Source organism: Pseudorasbora parva, chromosome 1 (assembly GCF_024679245.1).
Source record: "Pseudorasbora parva isolate DD20220531a chromosome 1, ASM2467924v1, whole genome shotgun sequence".
NCBI lineage: Eukaryota > Metazoa > Chordata > Actinopteri > Cypriniformes > Gobionidae > Pseudorasbora > Pseudorasbora parva.
Window position 1 is genome coordinate 51,749,310 of NC_090172.1, and position 14,445 is coordinate 51,763,754.

The following is a 14,445-nucleotide window of genomic DNA, read 5'->3' on the forward strand; positions in this document are numbered from 1 at the left end:
CTAGGCCCGTTTACACATAATATTACTACAGCAATAACTATAGCATATCATTTTACTCTTTTAAAATGCACATTGTCCTGTGTATATTTATCTGCATATTATGTCTCATTTACTTGTTTGTGTATTTTTTTGTCATTCACACATCTGTGTAATGGACAAATCTACCTTCAATTTTTTTAAACATTTATTTATTTAGTTGCTGTACTGTTTTGATTCCTACTTACTGCTGCATGGCTGATGTCATTTGAAAAGAGTAAATAACTCATAAAAATATTTTTTTTATTAAAAATGAAGTTAAACCACTCTCTTTATAAATAAATACAATTAAAAAAAAATACCAATTAAAATAAAATGACAAAAGCACAAAAAACTAAAATGAAAATTAAAAAAAATAATAATAATATAAAAATAAAAGCCAATTCATTCATCAGCTGGAAAAAGAGAGATTCCAACAATATTGGTCTTCTTTGTCATTAGCGTTACAGATGTGGTGTGGACTTCCATACTCTCATAGAATTAGAATGATTATTAAAACATTAGTCCAAAATGCAAAATCCTCTTTGTGTTCTGTGTAGCATGCGGTTTGTGTTTACATCAACTTGTGTTTTTCACTGGCTGCATGCATGCTTTCATGTTGTCATGTTTTGTGTAAACATGGGACTTTTTATTAGCTACATGTTCATGTCACGCTTGGTGTGAGCACATGGCTTGTCATGTGTTTCTTTGTGCCATGTGCTCTCATGTCTATTGTCTAACTCAAGCACATTGTTTCCTGATTGGTTCATTTTCCCTACATTTCTTCCCTCGTTAGCCTCTTTTGTTTGCAACCGTATTTATTAGGGCCCAAACACAGATGGTGTGAGGACCCTATTGGAATTGCTCAGTCTATTTTTCTTCTTCTGCGACATGAATCGCATTTTAAAGTCCTAAACATGCTTCAAAGCTCATGAAACTCTGCACTTGTGTCAGAAGTGGTGAAAATTTGCATCTGATATGGGTTTCAGAATCAGGTGTGGCAAAATGGCTCATTAGTGCCACCTACAAAATTTCCTGCTACATTTCATGTACACTTATGAAATTCGGTACACACATGTAACAGCCCAATACGCACAAAAAAGTTTCTGGGAGCAAAATATGAAAACCCAACAGGAAGTGAGAAATTAATAAGAAGTGAGAAATTAGTAATTTCCAGACATACTTTACCAAACTCCTCCTAGAGATTTCATCACATCCACATCATATTTGGTCAGTCTAATCTAAAGGCTCATTAAATTGAGAAGATCTTGAGTTTTCTCTGAAGGGCATGTCCCTGGTAGCCTGATTTTTTTTTTAATGTTTCGCCATGAAACAGGAAGTTTTTGTAATTTGAGCATACAATGTCCGATCTGCCCCAAACTTCACGTTTTATTAAAGCCTTGGCCTGAAGACATCTACATGCCAATACTCAGACATAGTCATAGCGCCACCAGCTGGTAGCAGCTCCTATTTTATATACTTAAATGCCTCTTCCTCACCATTTCCTAAAGCTACCAGGTGGCGGTGACACAGATGCGAGGGGCCTTTCATCGCTGCTTGCAGCTTTAACCCTTAAAGACCTAGGGCCTTTTTGGGGCGGCTGACGTACCTCTACTTTTCTCTTTTTTCTCTACTTTTTTTTACAGGTACAGGTAAAATACAGGTATTTTATTTACTGACAATGTGTCCTAAAAAGGTTTTACCTCAAACAGTAAAGTAAATAGAAAGATTGTTATATAATAACAACACTGAAACAAACATTTTTCTTCAGACAAATATATTATAATTTGAACATGAAAAACAAATGCAAACAATAAAATAAGTTGTGATAACAAACCGTGCAATAAAATATACTGAGGCTACGTTTACACGTGGGCAGCTATTTTCATAAACAGACATTTCAACCTCTCCGCACAATCTTCTCAAACACAAATTTAGGAAAATATACTGAGTGAAAACGGATTTTAACCACAAACTACATACAAATAGAGAAATATACTGACTTTTGTGTGTTGTGCTCTGTGAGAGAGTCCTTTGCACATGTTTATTTCTGTTTGGTTTCATGCACGCAAATTCACACCCACTTTCATTTTTCAGAGAAACATACGATTGGTGGTTCAAAAGACCAAACAGTGTGTTTATTGGCTGAGTTGATGACAGTTTCAATGAATCTGGGCATGGGGGGGGGGGGGGGCTGACTACGGAGCCTCTGAATAATCAAATCGCGAGAATGTAATACCTATGAAAAGCGGAGATTCTTCTCTTTGCGGTGCAGTTTACAGCATGCAGATTGGATTAGCGGTTTAAAAGTTATATATTTTTTTAGAATGATTGTTATGTTTAGCTGCGGGCGGCTGTCTCGGGTTAATTCTCCTTGTGTTTGCAGTCCTGTGCTGGATTGTCATGGTCAAGTCAAGCAATTTTCCCATTCAATGAATTCATGAATTAAAACCCATTCATCTGCATCGAGTCCTCACTCTTTTCATCTTTTCCAACACTGACATACACATCTCTTTAGCCAAGCATTTACGAAATGCATCCTCGAACCTTGCACTTTGTGCTTTGAAACAATAGGCTATGTCTTGTGAAAAGTGATATATCTGAATTGAACTTACTATTTTTCATTATAGTTATCAATATGGGTGTGAACGACCCAGAACTCTTACCGTAAATGCAAGTTGAATCAAAACCCAGGTTAAATTCAGGCAGCATGTGAGTAACAGGTACAGGGTTTCGTTCAGCTTAGCACCACATACAAGCTCATTACTAAAGGATCAGCGCACTTCCACTGGCATTTACATGAGACGGCACAGGTGTGTGTGTTTTCATGTGCCAGAAGATGTTTCATCAAGCACTCTAATAGGGGAACTGTAGATACATTGTCTCAGCAGGGCACAAGTGCCAAATAAGTAAATCACTAAGTTGACGGCAGTGCCATGAGTTCTAACATCAAAGATTGGAAGGGAAAGGCTCCGCTTTGACCGAAGGAATGTGACGACGCCGTCAGAGTGAGTATACTCAATAATGTGGAGAAAACTCCAGCTGGTTTCTACAAGCTGGTCTCTGAGTTAATGGCAGCAGGCAGTGACTATTTCTCAGCCCAGACTAACCCTAGATAAGCTTTGGACTTTTAGTACTCTGTGCCAAGGATCAGTTCAGTCAGAGGAAGACCTAATCCTGGATCATAACTTCCAGAAAGAGCGCTTCTTGAAAACAGGGCCAGGTTAACATCTGGTCACTCTAGCATTCCTCAGCTCTGAAGTCAGTGGGACAATGGAGATTCAACATTTAGCCTGAGCAATGTGTTCATGAGTTGGTAAAAGCATCCTGACTCTAAATCATTCTGAAAGAGCGCCAACAACAATTTGAGTCACATACTCCTTGTAAGACAATCGTATAATGTCCCTGACGTCACATAAATGCTTTCAGAGTCTTTTTTCATAACAATCAGGTACCGTTGGCAGAAACCTTAGAAACATAGTCGCGTAGTGTAGTAAATGACTCCTGCCAGCTGAAAAATTCCTTTGAGTTATCTTATAAAACAACGTCAAATTTAGACCCCTCTAACATAAACATACACACACACACACATACATACATACATACATATAAATCCATTTAGGCAAAATACACAAACATATTAGAATGATTTCTAAAAAATCATGTTTCACTAAAGACTGGAGTAATGGCAGTTAAAAATTATTTTTATTCCATCACAGGAATAAATTACATTTTGAAATGTTTTTATTTTTATTTTATAGAAAACAATTAAAACATTATTATACATAATTATATAAATGCAGCAGTGGTGAGCATGACATATTTCTATTAAAAAGGACCCCACAGTAATCAAATCAAAACAAATTTGTATTGGTGCTGCATGTAGGAATGACAGCTAGTGGTTGAAATGGTTACTGCATTCCGAAATTCAAAATATTGTTTGCCCTGTGCCCTCCTCCAGACTTGACGCTGACGTGGGTTGCCAGTTTGAGAAAAAACGCAACAGGAACAAGCGTAAATTACAATTGAAGGTGAGGAGACTTACATACTGTAAATTGATGAGTTGATTTTATCTGTTTATTAATGTGCTTCCATTCATAGAGATTTTTTGATAAATGCAGAGGCTTAAATGTAATCTACCATCTCTGGTGTGAAATACTACTGGGTATACTGACAGTGTGATACCGCACAGACCAAAACAAAAACAGACATTCCGACACGGAGCACTCATTTCAAAGTAGAAGTCTGAAGCCTTGTTTTTCAGAGAAACAATATGTGAAGTAAGCATGTTTCCTAAATATCTGCAAACATTTTATGGTTATTTTATGCTTTAGTAGTGTCAAAAGCTTACACACAGTATCTCAAATACCTAAAACTTGCTTAATTTAGAGACTAAATCTACTTAAATTCATTAAAACTTGTAGTTAAGTAGGCCTAAATGAGTCAGATGCCGATTCAATTGTGTATTCAATAATGTATTCAATAATGTATTCTCTGAATCAGATTCAACTGATTCAGAGAATACATTAAAGACCCTGTAAAGTCAAAATTAAGTATGTGATCCGAGTTTGTCACACCACAGAAAAATACGTTATTAACCACCCAGCCAAATTTGAATGATAATAAAAGTCGCCAAGTAAATAAAATAAGAGATTAAAATCTTGAAAAATGAGCAGTATTCTCTGCTCTCAAACGCTGGGGGCGTGTCCGCTGGCTGCACCGAAACCACCCCCACTCGCGAGTAGGGCTGTCAACGAATATTCTAAATTCAAATATATATTTGATTAGTTTTTAAAAAACGAATTTCAAAGGTGAAAATTAATATTCAAATTTGTTTTTAAAAAAAGCTGAAAAAAAATCCCCCGCCGCGGTAGTAGAGGCGTGGCTGTCTGCTTTGCGAGTGAGCGCACGCCAGAGGGTTCAGGGAAGATGGCAGAAAGTGCAGATCCCAATTCGACCACACCAGAGAGATTTTAACTCCATAATCTAATAAACCATGTCTGGAAGAGCGTTGGATTTTGGTCGGTAGGAGGTAAAATTGTTGAGCCGCGAGATAAAGTTATATGTAAGCTATGTAAGATGCAGTTAGCATACCATGCCACATTTTATTTAACGTTAAACAGAAACATTACTAAAGTGTAGGCTACTGTACTGACTGAAGAGATATGCATGAATAAAGGATAAATGCACTGCTTTCACTGGTGGGATTATTTACCATATCAAGGAAAAAGCTCCATGTTTAGCACAGCACAGCTTGCTCGGAGCGCTAAATATGCTGTAAAACTTCAATTAATATTAATAATATTTGTTTCAATCACTGAATGAAGCCTGCTATATTTGGGACAAGAGTCGTGAGTCGCGCGACCTGAAATTGCTTGCACAAAACTCTTGATCAGCACTCAAATTTTGTTCATTTAAACCGTTATCCGCAGAGAGAGAGAGAGAGAGAGAGAGAGAGAGAGAGAGAGAGAGAGAGAGAGAGAGAGAGAGAGAGAGAGAGAGAGAGAGAGAGAGAGAGAGAGAGAGAGAGAGAGAGAGAGAGAGAGAGAGAGAGAGAGAGAGAGGTCTGCGCTCTGCGGTCAACTAAAAGATATAATACAGATTTTACAGATATAATATATACAGGTTTACAGATATAATAGTTGAAATCACTTGTCTAAGGAATCATATTGATGTAACTTATATAAACAAAACAAAAACACGTTAGAGGGTTGCAGGATTTAGTTACTGTGGACTAATATAACATTACCTGCTGTAATTATAACACAAGCACACAAGGAAACTTACACTCATTGGTGGGCATGTAACGTTACTGCGGATGATGTCGGCTCCGGCTGCTGGCGAGACGGGAGGATGAAAGCGGGAGATAGTCGGTTCAGCCCCATTCACCAGTAACAGCGGATTATCAGTGAATCCCAGGTGTCTCCAACTAAAGTTTATAAAACTATATACTGTGTAAAATGATCACTACAGAGGAGGTTGTTGGTGGTGATCCTCAGCTCTCCATCAAAGTGGCTATTCATAAAATGAATCCACCTCTTCTTGATATGATCGTTTTTGGGAAATTTAAATAAGGACACCGAACTGTTTTTTAAGTGACTACATCCAGGTAACGCATTTCCGCGACGAAGGCATAGATAGCTAGCAAACTGTAGGCTATAGTAACTAATAGTACTCGCTATTGAGCAGCAAACTGATGCGAATGTGCTCTAGTTATGAGCCTCAGTGCGTCATCGACAGTAGGGGCGGGGCCAGGCTCAGAGGCTCCAGTGCGTCATCGACAGTAGGGGCGGGGCCAGGCTCAGAGGCTCCAGTGCGTCATTGACAGTAGGGGCGGGGCCAGGCTCAGAGGCTCCAGTGCGTCATCGACAGTAGGGGCGGGGCCAGGCTCAGAGGCTCCAGTGCGTCATCGAGCCACCGTTTTAGCCCCGCCTAGAAAATTCGGAGCACAGCAATGGTGAAAAACTGTTTAACGGTCTAACTCCACAGTTTAGCAATTCACAGTTCACAGTCTTTGCAATGTGTTTTAGCAATACATTTCTAACATTTATAATGTGTTTAGAATTGTTTCATAGAATTGCCTTTACAGGGACTTTAAGTGATTCATTATTTGAGTAATCGTTTACTTGTGAATTGGCTCATGGGACATTTGATTCACATCGCAAACTCACAGCCAAAATTCACTGCAGTGTGAATATAACCTGACCCTTTAGTATAGGGATGTGTGTTTATGGTTCCGGTGACAACATCATTCACCCACCTGCTGATTGTAGCCCATGATGGATAATGCATATTCATTAGTGTAATCTCAGCATGATGCAGCCTCTTTAAACATATTCTAATCAGCATGAGCAAAACCGCCCTGCAGGGTTGAGCTTGCTCCCTATGGCAATACTTTGATATTCATGGCGACTGTTTTTCTTGTACCAGCAGTTGGTATGCATGGATTAATAGAACAGAGATGTGGCTAATTCTTGGGAACAAAAATCAAGTCATAACCTACAAGCTATTACCAACCCAAAGGCCAAGTTAATCATCGAATTTAGTCCACAACATCCCACACTCTTCAAAATAAATGTACTTTATTGGCATTGATGGTTCCTATTAAGAACCTTTAGCATCCATGGAAACTTTCCACTGCAAAAAAAAAAATGAAAAAAATGTTTTTCACATCAGACATAAATGGTTCTTTTAAGAGCTCTTCACTGAAAAGTTATTTGGGGAAGACATAAATTGTTATTCTATGGCAGGGGTGCCAAATCCTGTTTCTGGAGATCCTGTAAAGTTCAGCCTCAACCCTAATCAAGCACAGCGGAACCTGCTAATTAACATCTTCAGAATAAATGAATAATTACAGACAGGTGTGTTGGACCTCTATGTCCACTGGAAAAACTGGATGCATTCCGCCAACGGTGTCTCATATGCATTATCTCAAGCAATAGATTCTTCACACAACTAAAGTCCAGATTTTCATCCTTGTGTCTCAGCATTGCATCAAACTGACAGGTCAAATTTAGCAGCGATCTGAGCAATGTCTACTAAAAATTGCACTGAAATGGATACCGCCCAATGGATGCAGAAGGCAAAGAACATTCAAAGAGGACTTCAAGCGAGCTGCCTTAAAATGGGAAGAAGCTGTATCCAATGCAGCCAATCGCAAACATTGGACTACGGTTGCTGCCCAATGTGCCCTGTTGCACACGTGGACCTAAAGAAGAAGAAGAGCTGGATCAGGATTGTATCTGAACTAGAGGTAGATCTCCAGAAACAGGACGGTGCACCCCTGTTCTGTGGCATTCACTGCATGAAAAAAGGTGTATCCGGACCCGTATACTCCTGTATACACTGCTGAAATTCGGAAGAATCCGGGAGTATACTGGCCGGATAGGTCAAATTCCATGGATCGGTATATATCCGTATACATCCGGAATGATACCAAATCGGATGTATGTTGTGGCCGTATACTTCCATGCTACAGCCATTTGTTGCCATGGCAAGTAATCCCATCAGGTTTTTTCAGGAGACATTTTCACACCTCTGAGCAGCTTTGCCTCCCATCCCCTATTGGCCTTTCAACTCAAACTGGATTGGTTGTTCTTTTAAAACCACTCCCAAAACCCAAACTGCTATTGGAGGACAGGGCACATTGAAAACCCAGTAAAGTGATTTTATTGGTTACTTTTAAAACTTAGCCCACCCAAGGCCTTATAGTTTAGTGATTTGATTGGTTATAGGTTAGCTATGCAGATACTGCTCATACACCATAAACCCCACCCCCCTCTCCCCCCAAAGGAAAAATACACACAAAAAACAATTTAGGAAAATATGGAATATTTATTAAGGTACATAAAACATTACCAAGAGCATTTTAAACAAGCAAAAGAATAGAATGGAGAAACAAAAACAAGTGAACAAAATGTATTTAAAAGGGATGAAAATGTAAAGAACAAAAAAAATACAAAAATAAAGGCATTTAAAAGGAACAAATAAACAATATAAATATAACTATATAAAATAAACATAAGTTAAAATGAAAGGCTAAAAAAGGCATGAAAAATAAAATTAACACAACATATTTAAAAGTTGGCGATATAAAGAAATAAATACACAGTGTATCTAAAATAAAAAAGTTATATAATAAAAAAGTTATAATATACATAAATGTTCTAAGTAAACAATAAAAATAAGTGAAAAAAAAAAAACTCCCAAAGAGCATTGTAAACATATATTATAAAATGAATGGGGGAAAAAAAAAAAAGTGAGCAAATTCTATTTAAAGGACGGCGATGTAAAGGAATAAGAGAAAAAAATGCATATATGTTCTAAGTAAACAATATATATAAGTGGAAACATTTCCAAAGAGCATTGTAAAAATACATTATAATGATGCACTGATGATGTGACGTGTAGCATGGGTCAGCCTCTAGTCTGGTTCGTAGCACTTGGCAGAGCGCAGACAACCGTGGTTCTGTTTGGTGGAGACCTCACCATCCACACTGGCCTTCCATCAACAACAGCATCATCTTCATCAGACATCTGCTCTATTGTTGCGGTCTCTCACAGGTCTCTTTCTGCGTTAGCTTGTACAACCCTGGACCTGGTCTCCAGCAACTGCAAAACATGACAGTAATTTAACCACTAAAACACAGACTGTGTTTACATGTGCAACAATAATGCAACTATGTATTCTAAGAGTAAGGTCTTAATCGCAGGAAGGTGCTCACATGACAAGCAGAACTCTTCACTCCAGTTTACATGCAATTTGAATTATTCACTAATGAGTATGGTTATGTCACACTCAGATTTGATCAAAGTATTGGGTTTAATGTATAAGTTTAATCACAATATTGACAAAATCATATCTCCTAAAGAGAAAATAAATGCTTAGCAAGTGTCTTAACTTACCCTTCACTTTCTTTGACGGTTCTTTGCCATGTTCTTCATAGTGTGTCTTTTTTTGGGCCTTTTCAGGCTGAGCCACAGAATACTTCCTCCGTGGTGTCTCAATATGTCTTGCAACCTGCTAAATAAATCATGAATAATTGTAATACCAATAAAAGTAAGCAAAACAAAGCACACATGGTAAATATTAATATAAAATTACTTTAAAAAAAATAATACAATCTTTAAGATTACCTTTTACACATTCAGGGTCAACATCTGTAAAAGTTGTACTTAATTCTTCAAAGGAAAATGGTCAAAGCGAGGTTGTGTGATGACTATTCTGGGGGGAAAAGTTGCAGTTATAATTAATGAAATTCAGTTTTGGCATTTCAAATCCATATGATGTTAGAAGTAGGTTAACCTAACATTTACAGTATACAATAAGCAGTCTTACCCAGTTTGTGGATCGTATTTGTGCGGGCTGTTCTCTGAATTGGGTTTCACACAAAGGCACCTTACAGATTCCTGTAAAGTTTGAAATTAAAATGCGTTTAAACGGATTCACAATCTGCAAGAACCACAATATTTTCAAGTTTGAATAAGATGGCCATCAAAGTAACCGCTGGAGACAAAACACATAACGTTATTAGGCTAACGTTAATTGTAAGCCAACTTTGGTTTACAGGCACATTATATAACAATAACTGAACTTACCTCACGTTAGGTGCCCTTTTAAATCTTTTCACGGTGTTGTTAGGCTCTTCCTGTAAGTTAGTCCGTGCTGCTCATACTTTTGCTCGAGAGAATAAAGACGCTGGAGAGCCTCTTGGAGAAGATCAGCCTGTTCATGCTGTGCAGATATTAAAGTAGTAAGCTGACGAGATAACGTTATAGCATTCTGGCCGGAGATCAGCTGCTTCATCAAGGCATTCACAGTAACTGGGCTTGAGCTTGAGGCTGCTTGTCCTCCTTTGTTCAGTGGAGTAGAAAAACTAAGGTTCCTTTTACTCTCCATATTAAATGTGTCGAAAACGATCGATTCCAAATCTCAACCAAACACCACAAAAAAACAACAATCCGTTCTCTGTACTTCCGGAAACAATGCGGAGGTTTCAACTTTCGCGCGCATGAAACAATACACTACTATTGGGTGCGCCTCCGTCCCCACCTTTACTGTGAGTGGTTGATTTCAAACCTCAAAACGCCCCCTCTTTGGCGCGTGTTGTTTGCTTGCTAATCCCCACTCAAACCACGCCCTCGGTATGACGCGTCGCAGGTGTATCTTTAATTTGGTGCAAAAATATAATGCTGGACATAATTATCTATCAACATGGAAGGACAACCACCTGTTGATAATAATACGAGAAAGAGGTTTTGCGACCACTGCAACGATAGTGTTTCACATGCATATTTTTATCTTCACAAAAAAAAGTTTTTTTTTCACAATGGAGCGATGACAGCTGAGACAAATCACAACACAGAGCTGGAAGAGCATGTGATGAACTTCATCCAGACGAAATGAGACCTGTGGACTGGGATGATGCTGGTATTCATTTGGGTAAGTTACTGAACATTTTTTTTAATGTAAAACCAAATGACAAGTAAAATAAGATGGTGATCATCAGCATTTGGTTTATATATTTACTGATGTTGCGCAACATTACACTGATGTTTATGATCTGCTTTGGTTAGAGTTGACACACAATAGTGATTTGGGCTGCATTTCCCGATAACGTTGTCTCTTAGCGCGCTACGAAGACTCTAAAGGTATAACTTAACTGAAGGTATACCATTTCTAGGTGTGTTCCCCGAACTATACCTTAGGAGGTTGCTTAAGGTATACCTTCTTAAGTGCGACGTAAGCGGGTGCTGTTCGTGGCGGCGGTGCTGAATTGGCTTCTATCGATGGCTCAAGAATCGATTATTTACTCTATGCAGGGGCTGTTTCACTGTGTTATGCGAAAAAATTATGTTCTTTATAAAAGAAACACTTCAGAAATAGTTGAACTTTCATTTATCATACAAAATTGCACCTAAATTTTACATAATTCTGAAATGAGTGCACGAACCAGGAATCTCATGCTCAACCGCACCATGAGCATCACGCGTCATTTAAATTATTACAATATATTTCCCATAGTGTCTTGATTTAATCCACAACCAGGGATGATTGACCATGCAGCAGCTGCATCACATTATTGTGTAAATAACTAATTTATATTATTAGATGGCCTACTCAATAAAAACGCAACACGCAAAACATATAATCAGCTGCTACTATATGGCGGAGAAAAAATAAAGAAAGAGAAGAGCCGCCAGCAGCTGATTTTAGTAGCTGAGCTCCGTCCAGTTTGTCTCGACAAAGTTGATCCAACAAGATCTAAAAGCTGCTGAATTTGCTGTCGTGGTAGGCGAAATTTATTTTTAATAGCAGTTCTGCCAGAAAGACTCGGGAGAATAAATACTGTGACAATAATCCATTTATTAACAATCCAGCAAGCAATAAAGTACTTTGGCATAGGCCCCGTCCGTAGCTCGCAATCAGAGGGTATGGACTCTGCATATCCTGCCTGAAGACGAAGGCAGAGGCGCAGCCGACCCCCCCGTGAGGTATGGAAGGGACCATCCTGGTGGTGGTGGTGGTGGGGTGGAGTAGGGAAGGATTTGACTTGGAGGTGGTGGGGAGGATGGCGGTGAATTGGTGCGTCAGCATCTGCAAACTCAAACATGAGTAAGTACCGATCTTTTATACCCAAGTATTAGAATGTGATTGGATAGATAGAAGTTGAAGTGACGTAACAATTAAGTCTTCCTGGCAGAACTTATGCTAAAGCTTTCATCTTCTGACATGGTAGCCAGGGACTAAAGTTTTCACATATGAAATAGTGCACATACACTAAATGGCTCCGCGGACAGCGCCGTCTTTGATTTAGCACAATTATATTCGCTGCCTCGCTGCCAAAGTTTGACTAAACTCCCCTCCACAATCATTCCCTTTAAATAGGCTCCTAAGCCTTTCCTGTCTAATGGTTTGCCAGCTGATGTACCTTTGGATAATATCATTAAAAAGCTAACAACCATTAGTGTTTGTAATGAAATTTTATGACAAAGAAATTTATGAAATTTCGTATAACAATTTTAATCCTTGCATAAAAAAAATAAAGTAAAATAAAAAAAAATATTCAACTAGCCTAATTGAACACTGGGTGTATATTACAACTTCGGAATTATATTCGGATAGACTGACATATAAAGAAGCTTTTTTTCACAGTGGTGGCCACTAGTGGAATTAACTTTTAATAGTGATAAGGTATAGCTAAGAGTGGTCCAGACCAACCTTACGAAAGTATGACTTAAAGAAGGTATTCTTAACTAAGTTCGTTTCGGGAAACACATATTAACGTTAAGGGATACCTTAAGGTATAACTTAAGAATGACGTAGAGTTAAGAAGGTTTCGGGAAATGCAGCCTTGGTTGTTTTCAGAATGTAGTAAGTTTGTGTTTTTTCCAGTATAGGCATAAGTCTTGTTAATACATTGTAACTTTTATTTATTACAAATTTGGTCATGGCTGTATTTGCTGAACATTTAAATCATGATGGGCCATTCATAACAATAACTAAAGTTATTTGGATAAACTATTATGAATGGCCCATTAACATTTCTATGCCCCATCATGACCTGTACACATGCTGTACTGTAAAGTGCATGATATGTGATTCTAAGGGATTTTAGTAAAAAGCTAATAACTTTAAGATAATGCTAGACAAATGCATAGCTCCAGCCATTAATCAATTGGTGTTGTGAGGTTTCACTGTTTAAACTAAATCTTTGTATTTAGCTTGTGTATGTAAATTTGCGTGTAGCTAAAATCGTTGTATTGTTCTTTAATTGTTACAGAGGACATTGGAGACCAAGAGCAAGTTGATTTCTGCATATTTGAAGAAACCATGCATTTACATGAGAACCAAGATTCAGCAGATCTTCTTGATTTATCCATCACTGAAGGCAAGGCTCCTTACATTTAAATTGATGCACACAGACAGATGTGTATTGTTACACTTCTATTAATTTTTTCTAAAAAAAAAAAAACTCTAACAAATGTCTTTTTTTGAAGAAGAAGAAGAAGAAGAAGAACGCAATGAGCTGCTCAGGCTTTCCTTGGAGCTCAGTGAAACGTCTTCAGATGATGACAGTGACCATGAAGAGCAACATGTCTTTACAGATGGTCAGCACAGTGAACATTTGGATTTTAAAGATGACAAACCTGAAGATGATGGCAATAGAGACAGCTCTGCTTTATTACTTGTAAAGCTATTAGCAATAATGCTTTTAACCTGGCAAGCATTGTTCAACATTTCAAAAAATGCCATCACTGCACTGCTGCTATGCCTCAGACAACTGATGGCTCATTGGAAATATTCTCAGTGTTGATTGGTGTCTCCTGGGTTTGCCACTGTGGCCTTTGGTTTACTCAGTTGGGGACACTAAAACTATAACACTAAATTTATGATCTAAGTTATTCAACTAAATATACAAATAAAATGAATTAATTAGGTCTTATTTAATTCTATAAACCATAATATTGATCTGCCAACATTGTTGACCCTACAGCCAACTAAAATTTTGTTGCAATACTGTCTCGTTTGACACTGTGAGGCTAATTTGAAACAATCGTCATTGTAAAAGCGCTATATAAATAAAGTTGATTGATTGATGCAATTTGCTGGTATGATTCCCAAGACTTTATATTAACTAAGAAAATATACCAGTACGACAACTTCACTGAATATGCTGTTTGTCCAAAAAGATGATAAGCTTCAATGGCAAGGAATATCTGTACCCCAAACTAACCTATTGTTACAAGAAAGTAACTCCGTCATTAGATACCTTGGTAAAAAAGACCTGGGTTTTTTAAAAAGAGAGGCATGGAGAGAAATACAAATTCTTGGACGAACCAGTCCTAGACCCAAATGCTGAGCTGCGTGCTGGAGTCATTAAGAGATTTCTTATAATCAGTGTTAAAAACTAACACACGTACTATACG

The 14,445-nt window shown here is 38.0% G+C and overlaps 1 protein-coding gene and 1 long non-coding RNA gene across 3 annotated transcripts in view; both read right to left on the reverse strand.

Moving 5' to 3' along the window:
• Positions 1-14,445, reverse strand: part of adamtsl3 (ADAMTS-like 3) — a 244,317-nt gene that overhangs the window by 208,094 nt on the left and 21,778 nt on the right. The gene's annotated exons all lie outside the window — the stretch shown is intronic.
• Positions 8,301-11,093, reverse strand: LOC137085360 (uncharacterized). Of its 2 annotated transcripts, XR_010906971.1 has the most exons (5): positions 10,114-11,093; positions 9,854-9,924; positions 9,652-9,739; positions 9,421-9,538; positions 8,301-9,126 (listed from the first exon to the last, which is right to left on the reverse strand). It is a non-coding gene; the product is annotated as an uncharacterized lncRNA (long non-coding RNA). The 2 variants fall into 2 exon arrangements; XR_010906969.1 differs by having other exon boundaries at positions 9,854-11,090.